Source organism: Bombina bombina, chromosome 11 (assembly GCF_027579735.1).
Source record: "Bombina bombina isolate aBomBom1 chromosome 11, aBomBom1.pri, whole genome shotgun sequence".
Lineage (NCBI taxonomy): Eukaryota > Metazoa > Chordata > Amphibia > Anura > Bombinatoridae > Bombina > Bombina bombina.
Genome location: NC_069509.1, coordinates 64,282,007 through 64,294,576, shown reverse-complemented (window position 1 = coordinate 64,294,576; position 12,570 = coordinate 64,282,007). Strand labels below are relative to the sequence as shown.

The following is a 12,570-nucleotide window of genomic DNA, read 5'->3' as shown; positions in this document are numbered from 1 at the left end:
TCTTCTCTTTAATATCTGAAGTAGAGAGTGATCTTCAATGCTCTAAAAGCTTCGCCTCTTGGCCTCAGTCATTTCTTAGTTTGGTTCCAGTCAGGGAATCTCACCTCAATGGTTTATTTCAACCAACAGGGAGGATCTAAGGTTTCCTTTGCCATATAGAAGGTGACTTGGATTGTTCAGTGGGCGGAAGCTCACAATTGCTGTCTGTCGTCCTCTCTCCAGGCATTTTAGAGTCAGACTTTTGAACAGACAGATATTTCCTCCTGGGGAGTGGATTCTTCTTCCGGAGGTGTTCTCTAGGTAAACCCTCAAATGGGGGTCCTGAGTTGGCTTCTGAGGGCGTTTCGGCAGAACGCCTAGTTTCCAAGGTGTGGTTCATTGTCAAGTTATCCACTGACCGCCCTGATAGATGTTTTGGCGTTTTTTTCTTGAATTACAGTCTGTCATGTCTGTTTACTCTGTTTGTTCTCCTTCCACGAGTCATTGCTCGTATTCAACAGAAGAGAGTGGCATGGATTCTAATAGCCTCTACATGACCTCGCAGGATCTGGTATGCAGACCATCTGATAATGTTGTCTCTCCACTTTGGTGACTGTACCTGAGGGAGGACCTTCTGAGTCAGGGTCCCTTCTTCATCTAAATCTGTCATGCCTGTTTACTCTGTTTGTTCTCCTTCCACGAGTCATTGCTCGTATTCAACAGAAGAGAGTGGTAGGGATTCTAATAGCTTCTACGTGACCTCGCAGGATCTGGTATGCAGACCATCTGATAATGTCGTCTCTCCACTTTGGTGACTGTACCTGAGGGAGGACCTTCTGAGTCAGGGTCCCTTCTTCATCTAAATCTAGTTTCTCTGATGCTGCCTGCTTGGTGATTGAATGCTTGGTTTTGTTTAAGCGTGGGGGTTTCTGAGTCAGTCATTGAGATTATGGCTTCAGTGGGCGGAAGCTCACAATTGCTGTCTGTCGTCCTCTCTCCAGGCATTTTAGAGTCAGACTTTTGAACAGACAGATATTTCCTCCTGGGGAGTGGATTCTTCTTCCGGAGGTGTTCTCTAGGTAAACCCTCAAATGGGGGTCCTGAGTTGGCTTCTGAGGGCGTTTCGGCAGAACGCCTAGTTTCCAAGGTGTGGTTCATTGTCAAGTTATCCACTGACCGCCCTGATAGATGTTTTGGCGTTTTTTTCTTGAATTACAGTCTGTCATGTCTGTTTACTCTGTTTGTTCTCCTTCCACGAGTCATTGCTCGTATTCAACAGAAGAGAGTGGCATGGATTCTAATAGCCTCTACATGACCTCGCAGGATCTGGTATGCAGACCATCTGATAATGTTGTCTCTCCACTTTGGTGACTGTACCTGAGGGAGGACCTTCTGAGTCAGGGTCCCTTCTTCATCTAAATCTGTCATGCCTGTTTACTCTGTTTGTTCTCCTTCCACGAGTCATTGCTCGTATTCAACAGAAGAGAGTGGTAGGGATTCTAATAGCTTCTACGTGACCTCGCAGGATCTGGTATGCAGACCATCTGATAATGTCGTCTCTCCACTTTGGTGACTGTACCTGAGGGAGGACCTTCTGAGTCAGGGTCCCTTCTTCATCTAAATCTAGTTTCTCTGATGCTGCCTGCTTGGTGATTGAATGCTTGGTTTTGTTTAAGCGTGGGGGTTTCTGAGTCAGTCATTGAGATTATGGCTTCAGTGGGCGGAAGCTCACAATTGCTGTCTGTCGTCCTCTCTCCAGGCATTTTAGAGTCAGACTTTTGAACAGACAGATATTTCCTCCTGGGGAGTGGATTCTTCTTCCGGAGGTGTTCTCTAGGTAAACCCTCAAATGGGGGTCCTGAGTTGGCTTCTGAGGGCGTTTCGGCAGAACGCCTAGTTTCCAAGGTGTGGTTCATTGTCAAGTTATCCACTGACCGCCCTGATAGATGTTTTGGCGTTTTTTTCTTGAATTACAGTCTGTCATGTCTGTTTACTCTGTTTGTTCTCCTTCCACGAGTCATTGCTCGTATTCAACAGAAGAGAGTGGCATGGATTCTAATAGCCTCTACATGACCTCGCAGGATCTGGTATGCAGACCATCTGATAATGTTGTCTCTCCACTTTGGTGACTGTACCTGAGGGAGGACCTTCTGAGTCAGGGTCCCTTCTTCATCTAAATCTGTCATGCCTGTTTACTCTGTTTGTTCTCCTTCCACGAGTCATTGCTCGTATTCAACAGAAGAGAGTGGTAGGGATTCTAATAGCTTCTACGTGACCTCGCAGGATCTGGTATGCAGACCATCTGATAATGTCGTCTCTCCACTTTGGTGACTGTACCTGAGGGAGGACCTTCTGAGTCAGGGTCCCTTCTTCATCTAAATCTAGTTTCTCTGATGCTGCCTGCTTGGTGATTGAATGCTTGGTTTTGTTTAAGCGTGGGGGTTTCTGAGTCAGTCATTGAGATTATGGCTCAGGCTTGCAGGCATGTTTTCGAGGGGATTGCCATAGATGATGGCATACTTATCCTTATTGGTGTGAAGCCAAGGGCTTCTCTTGGAGTGGAGTCAGGATTCCTAGATTTTTGCCTGTCTCTAGGATGTCTGGAAAAGGTCTGTCAGTATCCTGAAGTGTCAGTTTCTGCATTGTCTATTTTGCTACATAAGTGTCTGGCAGTCGTGCCAGCTGTGCAATCCTTGTCAGGCCTGGTCAGACTCATATGTGTCCTTAAGTCTGTTGCTCCCCCTTGGAGTCTTAACTTTGTTCTTAACCTTGTTTTTAAGGTTTTGCAATACTTTCCATAGATATTTAGTGTTATCTCGGATGGCTTTCCTCTGCTCGGAGAGTCTCGGAACTCTCAACTTGGCAGTGTGTTTTGCTTTATTTTATCTTTCTTTCAGATAAGGTGGTTCTTCATAGGGTTTTGTTGTTCTTTGTCTATGTCCCAATCCTTTCTATCATAAGGAACGTTAGTGGCACAACTTGGATGTTGTGCGTGTTCTTTATCTCTGTCTACAGGCGACTAAGGATTTTCGCCAGTTTTCTGTTTGGTTTTGTTTCTCTGGGACAGTTACTTATTTTTTTCTTTGGTTGGAAGTATACTTCGTTTGGTTATGAGACTGATGGACAGCAGCCTCTTGAGAGAATTACAGCTCTTTTCTCTAGGGCTGTATCTGCTTCTTGGGTCTTCAAGAATGCAGCTTTTGTGGATCAGCATTGCAAGGCAAGATTGATAGTTGGTCTTGGCTGAGGCTTTTTCTGGGAGAAGGGTTCTTCAAGTTGGTGGTGCCTTCTGTTTAGGTGCCTGTCTTGCCCTCCCTTATCATTTTTGTACTCTAGCTTGGGTATTGATTCCCAACAGTAATTAATGATGATCCGTGGACTTGTGTCATTAGAAAGAAAACAAAAATTTATGCTTACCCGCCTTGTTTATTCAGACAGTCTTTTTGTTTTGTAAACCTCAGGCACCTTTGCACCTTGTGTTACTTCTTTTCTCTCCTTTTCCTTCGGTCGAATGACTGGGGGTTGTGGGAAGGGAAGTGATACTTAACAGCTTTGCTGTGGTGCTCTTTGCCTCCTCCTGCTGGCTAGGAGTTATATTGCCAACAGTTATTAATGATGATCCGTGGACTCATCGTGTCAAGAAATAAATACATTTATCAGGTAAGCATACATTTTGTTTTTTACTGCAATTATTTTTTAATAGCCAAACTCAACCCTTCATTTGCCTTATTTGGAGGAGCCAATCAGGACTTTAGTCCTCAGGCAAAAAGTTTATCCCTGCCTATAATGTTATTATAGAGTACATTGTTTTGCACTTGTTATCAGTTAAAGCCAATTAAGGACATATATGTTGCAGCGTTAGCACTGAGATGTCAGCAGGGGGCAGTTTAAGTTCTTGGAATTAGAAATTGCTAAATTTTCAGAGCTAAATAACATAAGTGAGCAAAAATAAATAATGAAAATATATTGCAAAGTTGTTTCATTACTCAAAACTAAAAATTTTATATAAAATCTCAAGGTGTTTACTATCCATTTAACTTGTAAATAATTGCAGTATTTATATATGCAGGGACAGTATACACCAATTTTCATATAACTGCATGCAATATACACTACTATAAAGAATAATATGCACAGATACTGATCTAAAAATCCAGTATAAAGCCATTTAAAATCTAACTTAGAAGCTCCCAGTTTAGCTCTGTAAAAAAGGTAGCAGGAACACCCAATGCAAGTGGGAAATAGCAGACACGCCCCCTTCATATGAAAAGACTCTTTACACAAACAGAAGCAAGCTGGAGTAGGTATACATCAGTATTCTCCTAAAACTTTGGGGCTTGGTTAAGAGTCTGAAAATCAGAGCAATGTTATTTAAAAATAAGCAAAACTATACATTAAAAACAAACAAACCTGTATGGGCTATCTAAATGGATCATCTACAAAACATTTATGCAAAGAAAAATCTAGTGTATAATGTCCCTTTAACTATATTCACAGACTGTACAGTTCAAACACATGAATATCAAGATTTTGCAATGCAAATAGGACCAGGAAAGATACTGCAAGAATATTTTTTTCTTTGTCTGCTAATATATAGGGATGATGTGTAAAGACTATCAAAATCATATTACATGCCACAAATAACTGTGACTAAATGACATTAACTCCTTCACTACCACAGAGGGCAGTAATGCATCGCTACGCAATATGTTGCAGCCATGTTTGCCTTGCAAAGGGTTAATGACATTGCAGCACCTGAACTAGACAAGGGGGAAAAAAACACACTGAATCTAGTGAACTGTCTCATGTTATAGTTTCATCTTACATTTGATATTATAAGTAAACTGAGCAGAAATATTCACCCTGCTAAATGTCTATTCCACCTTATATAAGAACTGCAGCTAAACACTCTTTTGTGCAGAATATCCCTGCAGTGCCCTTCAAGCAAATTCATTACAAATTAATGTTGGAAAGCTATACAAAATCATAAAAAAACAATCTTTCTTTTGTTATATATAATCTCTTTTTAGTTGCCTAATCTGGGTGTCAGCTGTTGTGCCCTAAACACAGCTGCCCCTTTTATTTTCCTTGGGGAGGCAATTAAGGCAGAATCCCTCATACAGGTAGCTATGGTACCCAAATATCTAATGTCATTAGCATCAGCCAGCAATAAAACTGAAAATACAACAGATAATTAATGAGTTTCAGACGCCATCTGAGGCCATAGCAGGTTTGTGTTTGTCTATATATGTGTGTGTGTGTAGGAGAGTGTGTGTTTCCCTTCTGTAAAACCTGCTACTTAATGCAGTGAGCATAAGTGCTTAGGGAGAGGCAGAGAGATCCTCTCTACATAAACCTTATCCTGGGGCCAGCTTTATCCCTGCTCTAAATCCATCCCCTGGAAGAGAAATAATAAAAAAAAACCACATCACCCTTTTTATCTTCCCTTTCTGCTGCAGCTGGATTGTCTGTACATTAATAGATTACATTCCGGATTTGAAGCAGATTTAACTGGATTCATTCCTGTAAAAGGCCATTCTGACTTTTTGTAAGGTTCTTGAGAACATCGCCTTTGCCTTTTTGACAAGGATCTATTATCAATTACTACCTTCAAGTGATTTGTTTAGAAGCTGCGAACAAAAGAGGTAAGTGATTGTGTGACCAGTTTGACAGGTAATGGAATTTGTAACCTCCCAGGCAAGCTAGGAGTTAATAATATTAGTAGTAGTGTATATGATTCTAACCCAGGATGATTCTGGATGTTATTTAGAACTGATGAGTGGGATAAAAATATTCCAAATTACTCACTTTTTTATATATAGATTAATTGGTGATATACATTATGCATTTCTTTTATTCTTACTCCATAATTCACATTTGACTTTTGATTTATCATTGTATTATATTAACCCCTGTTTAGTTTCCACAGGTGTATACAAAAATCAGGTGTTTAATATATATATATATATGAGGTACCCCCCAGAAAAGTTTTGGGACTACAGGTATAAACTTGCTATATAATTATTTATCATTTTAACTCCATAGCTGTGGTGGAGGGCTGTTGTGCAGCAATACATTCCAGCCTTCTCCTCTAACAGTTAAGGGGTTACAATAAATGCTAATATTTACGCTACATAAATACAATTATTATTATTAGTGATCTCATATCACTTGTGGGGGGGAAAAACCCTGAAAATGTGCTTATGCAGTAGAGTTCAAGAGATTCACAGTACATTTGTTTGTGTGGTTATTTTGATTACTGCAAATATTATGGTAAAATTCTCATCTAAGAAATTAATTGAAAACTGGAGACCCATTTATTTTGTGTTTATTTGAAGGTCTTCAATTAATTTGATGATTACACAGTTAGGCAATTGCCTGTTTCAACATGCAATCCTATTTGCAGCACAAGGTTGTAGGTATACTAAGGGCACAGTCACTTTTTGATATTCCCTGTAGGATGTAGTCATTTGAAAGGACAGCCAACCCTTTTTCAGTGGAACATGTAAACATTTGTATCCAGTCTTTTCAATAAGGGGTCCGGCTTGCAAGCTCTGCTTTAACTTGGTGGAATGTAAGAAAATTGTAAATATTATTAATCTCAAATGACATACTGTACTTTTATATTCATAAAAAACTAATGTTTTAACAATATGCCACTAGCTTGACTTTCAAAAGTGCAAATATTTGCCTGGAAACATGAGACTATTTATATAATACAGTATATGTGTGTATATATATATATATATATATATATATATATATACACACAGACGCAGACCAACATACATTTTTCAATCTACTGCTTCATCATTTGCTGCTATTAAAAGCTTAAAGCACTGAATCATTTTACCCCGGTTACAACACCTAATAGTAAGTTTGGAAAGAGTCTAGCCAGATGAAATGTACTGGGGAACATAGATTAGACTATGAAACGGTTTTATTTGCCCCATGTTTTAATACATGAATTGGTAATATTTTCTTTAGTAAATTACAGTAATGTTTTTTTTATTCTCCCTACACACACACACTCGTGTATATATCTACACACACACATATATATATATATATACGCACACACACGCACACATATATATATATATATATATAGTATACACACACACTCATATATATATGACATATATGACATATATAGGACATACTTGAAAACGAGAGAAATCTCAATGTATCCTTCCTGGTAAAATATTTTATAAATAAATAAATAAATATATATATATATACGCACACACACGCACATATATATATATATATATATATATATAGTATATATATATACACACAGTATATACAGTATATATACACACACACACATATATATATATATATACACATACACACACATATATATATATATATATATATATATATATACAAACATATATATATATATATATATATATATACATACACACAAACACACACACATATATATATATATATATATATATATATATATACATACACACAAACACATATATATATATATATATATATATATATATATATAGTATACACACACACTCATATATATATATATATATATATATATATATATGCACACACACGCACATATATATATATATATATATATAGTATATATACACACAGTATATACAGTATATATACACACACACACATATATATATATATACATACACACACACACACACACACACACATATATATATATATATATATATATATATATACATAAACACACACACATATATATGTCTATACACACACATACATATATATATATGTCTATATACACACACACACATATATATATATACACACACATACAGATATATACACACACACACAGATATATATATATACACACACATATATACTTTTATATATATATAAAAACATGAATTGGTAATATATATATATATACACACACATATATCTATCTATCTATCTATCTATCTATCTATCTATCTATCTATATATATACATACACACATACAGTATATATATATTCTTCTGTGCAATAAAAGTTCAGTTTGATGCAGTGCACCATTTTCTGGATTTCCAGTAAATCTTTAGCATTGAATGTATGAGATACATGTTTTAGGTCTTTAAATGATCTAACTACACCAAAGCTTTTGTATGTGAATTGACCAATCCTTATCCACACAAGACAGACATTTAAAAAGTTATTTTCTAATTATATTCACTTCAGGTTAGCTTAAGATATTCTATCCTCTTTTTATATACAGCCATATTTACCCAGCATGCTTAGCACAAAAAAAGGTCAAATACATTTGTAGCAAGAAATCATTTCTAAATGTATTGCTATAGGCAATACCCCTTTTTCCCATTCCTGTCCTTTGTCCTCTTTCAGATTTTCCAATTAACTCTGAGTAGAACTTTATTTTTTCTCTGGAGACGGCGTGCCATCTTCCCCAGGCTGTATGACGGTCATTAGGCTCTTTTTTTCTGGTAATTAGTTGCAGCAGAGACTGAGAGCATGAGGTGACATTTATTCCTCTGTATTTGTCTTCCCTTGCATCAGAAAACATAGATTGTAAAAATCATTTTCTATGAGAAATTTGGAAAACAAATCGTTTGCCTTTTTTACTGAATATTATCTGTATGTAAAACTGTTGTTCCCTTACAGGTTTTTATTTTGTTTTAAAGTTTTTTTTTATATATATTCATATAAATATCTAGAAATAAGCATTGTAGATATAATTTTTACATGTTTTGCAGTGCAATGACATACCCCTTGAAAAGTGTCAAGTATTATTTGTCTTCTCTGTTGACAGTTAGAGACAAATATAAATGAGTTCCTGCACTGATCAAGCAATTGCTGTGTAGAATGTTGCAGGGTTAAAGTTCGGAGTCTTGCAAGATGCACTCTGTTTCAAATTTAAATTAAAGCAAAAATAGACCGTATAAATAACAGAACTACATCATAATTAAAGGGACATAAAACCCAAACAACAAAGTTATGTCACATAGTGTATGTGTTTGTAATACAGACTTCCCCTATAGTAGTTAAATTAAAGGGATAATAGTGCTCCAGACCCATGCTCACATCCCTGCTTTTCAACAAAAGCTACCAAGAGAACAGAGATAAATTGATAACAGTTGTACATTTGACATTTGCTCTGTCTGAACCATGAAGGGAAAAAATAACAAAGGTTTCATGTCCCTTTAGTGGCTTGTCATTGTCACCTGAATGTATTGAGACGTGACTGTAGTGTGACACACGGATACGGACATATGACAAGCCACAAGCACACAGTATATGTGAGGGGGATGGGAGACTGGGGGCCGTTGCCAGATGCGCACATGTCAGCAGAATTTGCATTGGTCTAATGTGATGCATTAGGGGCCAGAAGCTGCTGCTAAGAGCTTCAATAAATAGTCGATAAGAGGAAAAGCCCTGAGTGATCATCTAGGGAATTATTATTATTTTTTTTTTGCTGTCTGTTTATCCATCTGTCCCTCTGACATGTACACTATATGCTAGCAGGTCTTTAAAGGGACGTTATATGTTCAAAAATATTGTCACTTCTGCATTACTGACCCAAGCTCACTGTGTGTTAAATCCCTGCAAAGTGGTTAAACACATAGGTAAAGTCCTACTCATGAGTCACAAACATTGCAGACCGCTAGTGACTGGCAGCTATGTACAATTGCTGTGAGCTCTCCAGCTGCAACAATTGCAGCTCCCAAAAAGGACTTTTTCTATGTGTTTTTGCAGAATCAGTAATACTACTGTTGCATGTCATTTTTATACAGCAGAATGTCCCTTTAATGACTCTCCTAAGTAAATGTATTGTGAGCTCTCCAGCTGCAACAATTGCAGCTCCCAAAAAGGACTTTTTCTATGTGTTTTTGCAGAATCAGTAATACTACTGTTGCATGTCATTTTTATACAGCAGAATGTCCCTTTAATTACTCTCCTAAGTAAATGTATTATTTTGTATGTTTACAAAAAGCGACTATTTAAAGGGATATGAGAGTCAAAACTAAACTTCCATTGCATAGCATGTAGTTTACTTCTATAATCGAATGCACTTTGCTGTTTTGATATTTGATACTCTTGCTATCTGTTCACTAAGTGGATATTTAGATGGGATCTAGTAGTACATTGCTGCTCTGGAGTTGACTTTAACTATGTGTTTAATTCCATTGCAAGCAACAGTACAATAATACAATGCTCTAACACAGAACATTCGCTTTGTCTCTTTTATTTCTTTAATAAAGGGACCTTCAGTTGTTATGGGTCATGCACACTCATATATATTTTTAATGCACTGTATACTTACATTATAGCCAGAGTTAGCCTTGTTGTCTGCCGACTAAAGCCCAGATTGGCTCCTTTAAAGAAGACAAAAGGTGTGTGGCTATTGATAAATAATTGCAGTGAAAAGTATTTTAATATGTTTTAAAAAATATTAAAACTTGGTTGATATGATGATCTATATAACTGATTTTCAAACCTGCCCTCAAGCCTCCCCAACAGGCCAGGTTTTTAGGATTACCTTGGAAGAGAGCAGGTAAAATAACCAGCTGATTATTTCACCTGTGCTCCAGTTAAAATATCCTCAAAATGTGGCCTATTAAGGAGGTCTGAGGACAGGTTTGAAAACCAATGGGCTATAAGAACACACCAGAAATGTCTTGTAATTATAGGGTGTTTACTGTCCCTTTAAGAAGCTGCAAGCTAGACTTATCCAACCTGGGTGATTTACAAACTCTGCTCTTGCACAATTGACTGCTTGACAGCAGGGGGCGGCATTGCACAAGTGTTTGCTTATAGAATAATAAATACGGGCAGCAACTGCAATCCCAGGTGGACAGGTTCCCTGCATGCAAACTCTATGGAGTAGATTTGTGTAGGGTCGAGCGGACATGATTCGCTGTAGCAAATCATGTCCGCTCAACCTCGCTAGATGCCGACAGCATTCTACCTCTAGTGAACTGCTTGATCAATGCCGCCCCCTGCTCACCGGCGGCCAATCGGTAACTAGCAGGGGCTGTCAATCATCCCGATTGTATTGGATCGGGATGATTTCAGTTCACCACCTAAAAGGTGGCGGAGAAGTTAAGGGGCAGCGGTCTTCTTAACTTCCCTTTCTGGCGGAGCAGAAACGATCGGGGTCGGAAACAGCATCCGCTGCTTAATAAATCGGCCCCTATGTCTGGGGAATGATACATCTGTCCCTAAGGATCAATAGTAAAGTGTTATAGACCAGCTTCTATAGGTTTTGTAGCATATCAGCAGTCTGTATTGTATCAAGCTACAAGTGGCACATCTAATAATTATTAATACTAGTAATTGCTCAGGTTTCAGGTGAATAATTAGTGTCAGACAGCTAAGCTATAGTTTCATCAGAAATTTATCGTTTGAATTACAAAAAAATCTGTATACAAATTAAATATTTTAAATGCATTTAAAGATGTAATGTGGGAGTGCTTATTTTTGCAGTCCAGGGACATACCATTTGCAAACCCTCTTGAGTACTGTTTAGCTTATATCCATTGCTGTGGCAAAAATAGGGACATAAAAAAATGAACTCCTTGAATCAATCAAGCAATCGTGATATAGCATGTTGCATGGTCAGTGATCTGAAGTTGTCTCTGGAGACGTTAGAAAAAAATACAATTGTCAGAGTTAAATAACAGACAAAATAAATAACGTTTTTCTTACTGTGCAAAATAGATTTAGTGAATGTGACTGTCTGTTCTTCACTGCACCCTGGTCCTTCATCAACCGTGTTTGTGCGAGTGCACCTGGATTTAATTATATATATATTATTATACACTTGCTGGAATTTATAAAGTCAGTGTTTTATTTTAATGATGTTTCGGGGATCAGAACTCCCCAGAGGTCTGAGGAAGTTGAGTTCTGTTCCCTGAAATATCACCACAATAAAGACACAGATTTGATCAATTCCAGCAAGTGCCTTTTCTGCCTATGAGTTCATCCCGACACCCTGTTGACTGCTATTTGACTGTGAGAATTTGAATCCCTATTAGACGTTTTATATATATATATTACAAAGAAAGAGAGATTCTAGGGTACAAACACCAAGGAAAGTCCCCAGAAAGACTATTTTAAACCAGCACTGATTTATATATCAAGTAAGCAACAAAAACTCAGTGATTTCAGCAAGTGTCACAAAAAGGGACTGGAACTTCAATAATGTTTACATAAAATTTATTTATAGGTATAGCAACCCAAGAAAAATATATTATTGTGTAGCTTATGGTCACAACTTGTCGTAGCTAGAAGTAAAACAGATGATACTTTGTAGCTGAGTTCAATGTAACTAGTAAATGGTTCAATGTTTCAAAACCCATACGGGAAGATCTGTGTTACCCAGAGGAAGCTATGTCTTGCTGAGGCCCCCAATGTAACCTCCACAAATGCAGAGAGTCCCTTAGGTGTGTTTAATGATACTCGGTGATAATAGAGGAAACCCTTCAAATCCGGGGATACCCTAAAAAATTGGATGAAGTTGTGGTTAATGATAATACACTTTTAGTCACTATCGATGTAGAGTCATAGTTATCGATTCCTCACGAAAAAAAGTATCTAAGCTG

The 12,570-nt window shown here is 37.4% G+C and overlaps 1 protein-coding gene across 1 annotated transcript in view; it reads left to right on the top strand.

Moving 5' to 3' along the window:
- The first annotated feature begins 5,326 nt into the window (after positions 1-5,326).
- Positions 5,327-12,570, top strand: part of GNG13 (G protein subunit gamma 13) — a 35,441-nt gene continuing 28,197 nt past the window's right edge. The window contains exon 1 of the mRNA XM_053694990.1: positions 5,327-5,624. The gene's annotated coding sequence lies outside the window, so the exon portion shown is untranslated. The remainder of the gene's footprint in view (positions 5,625-12,570) is intronic.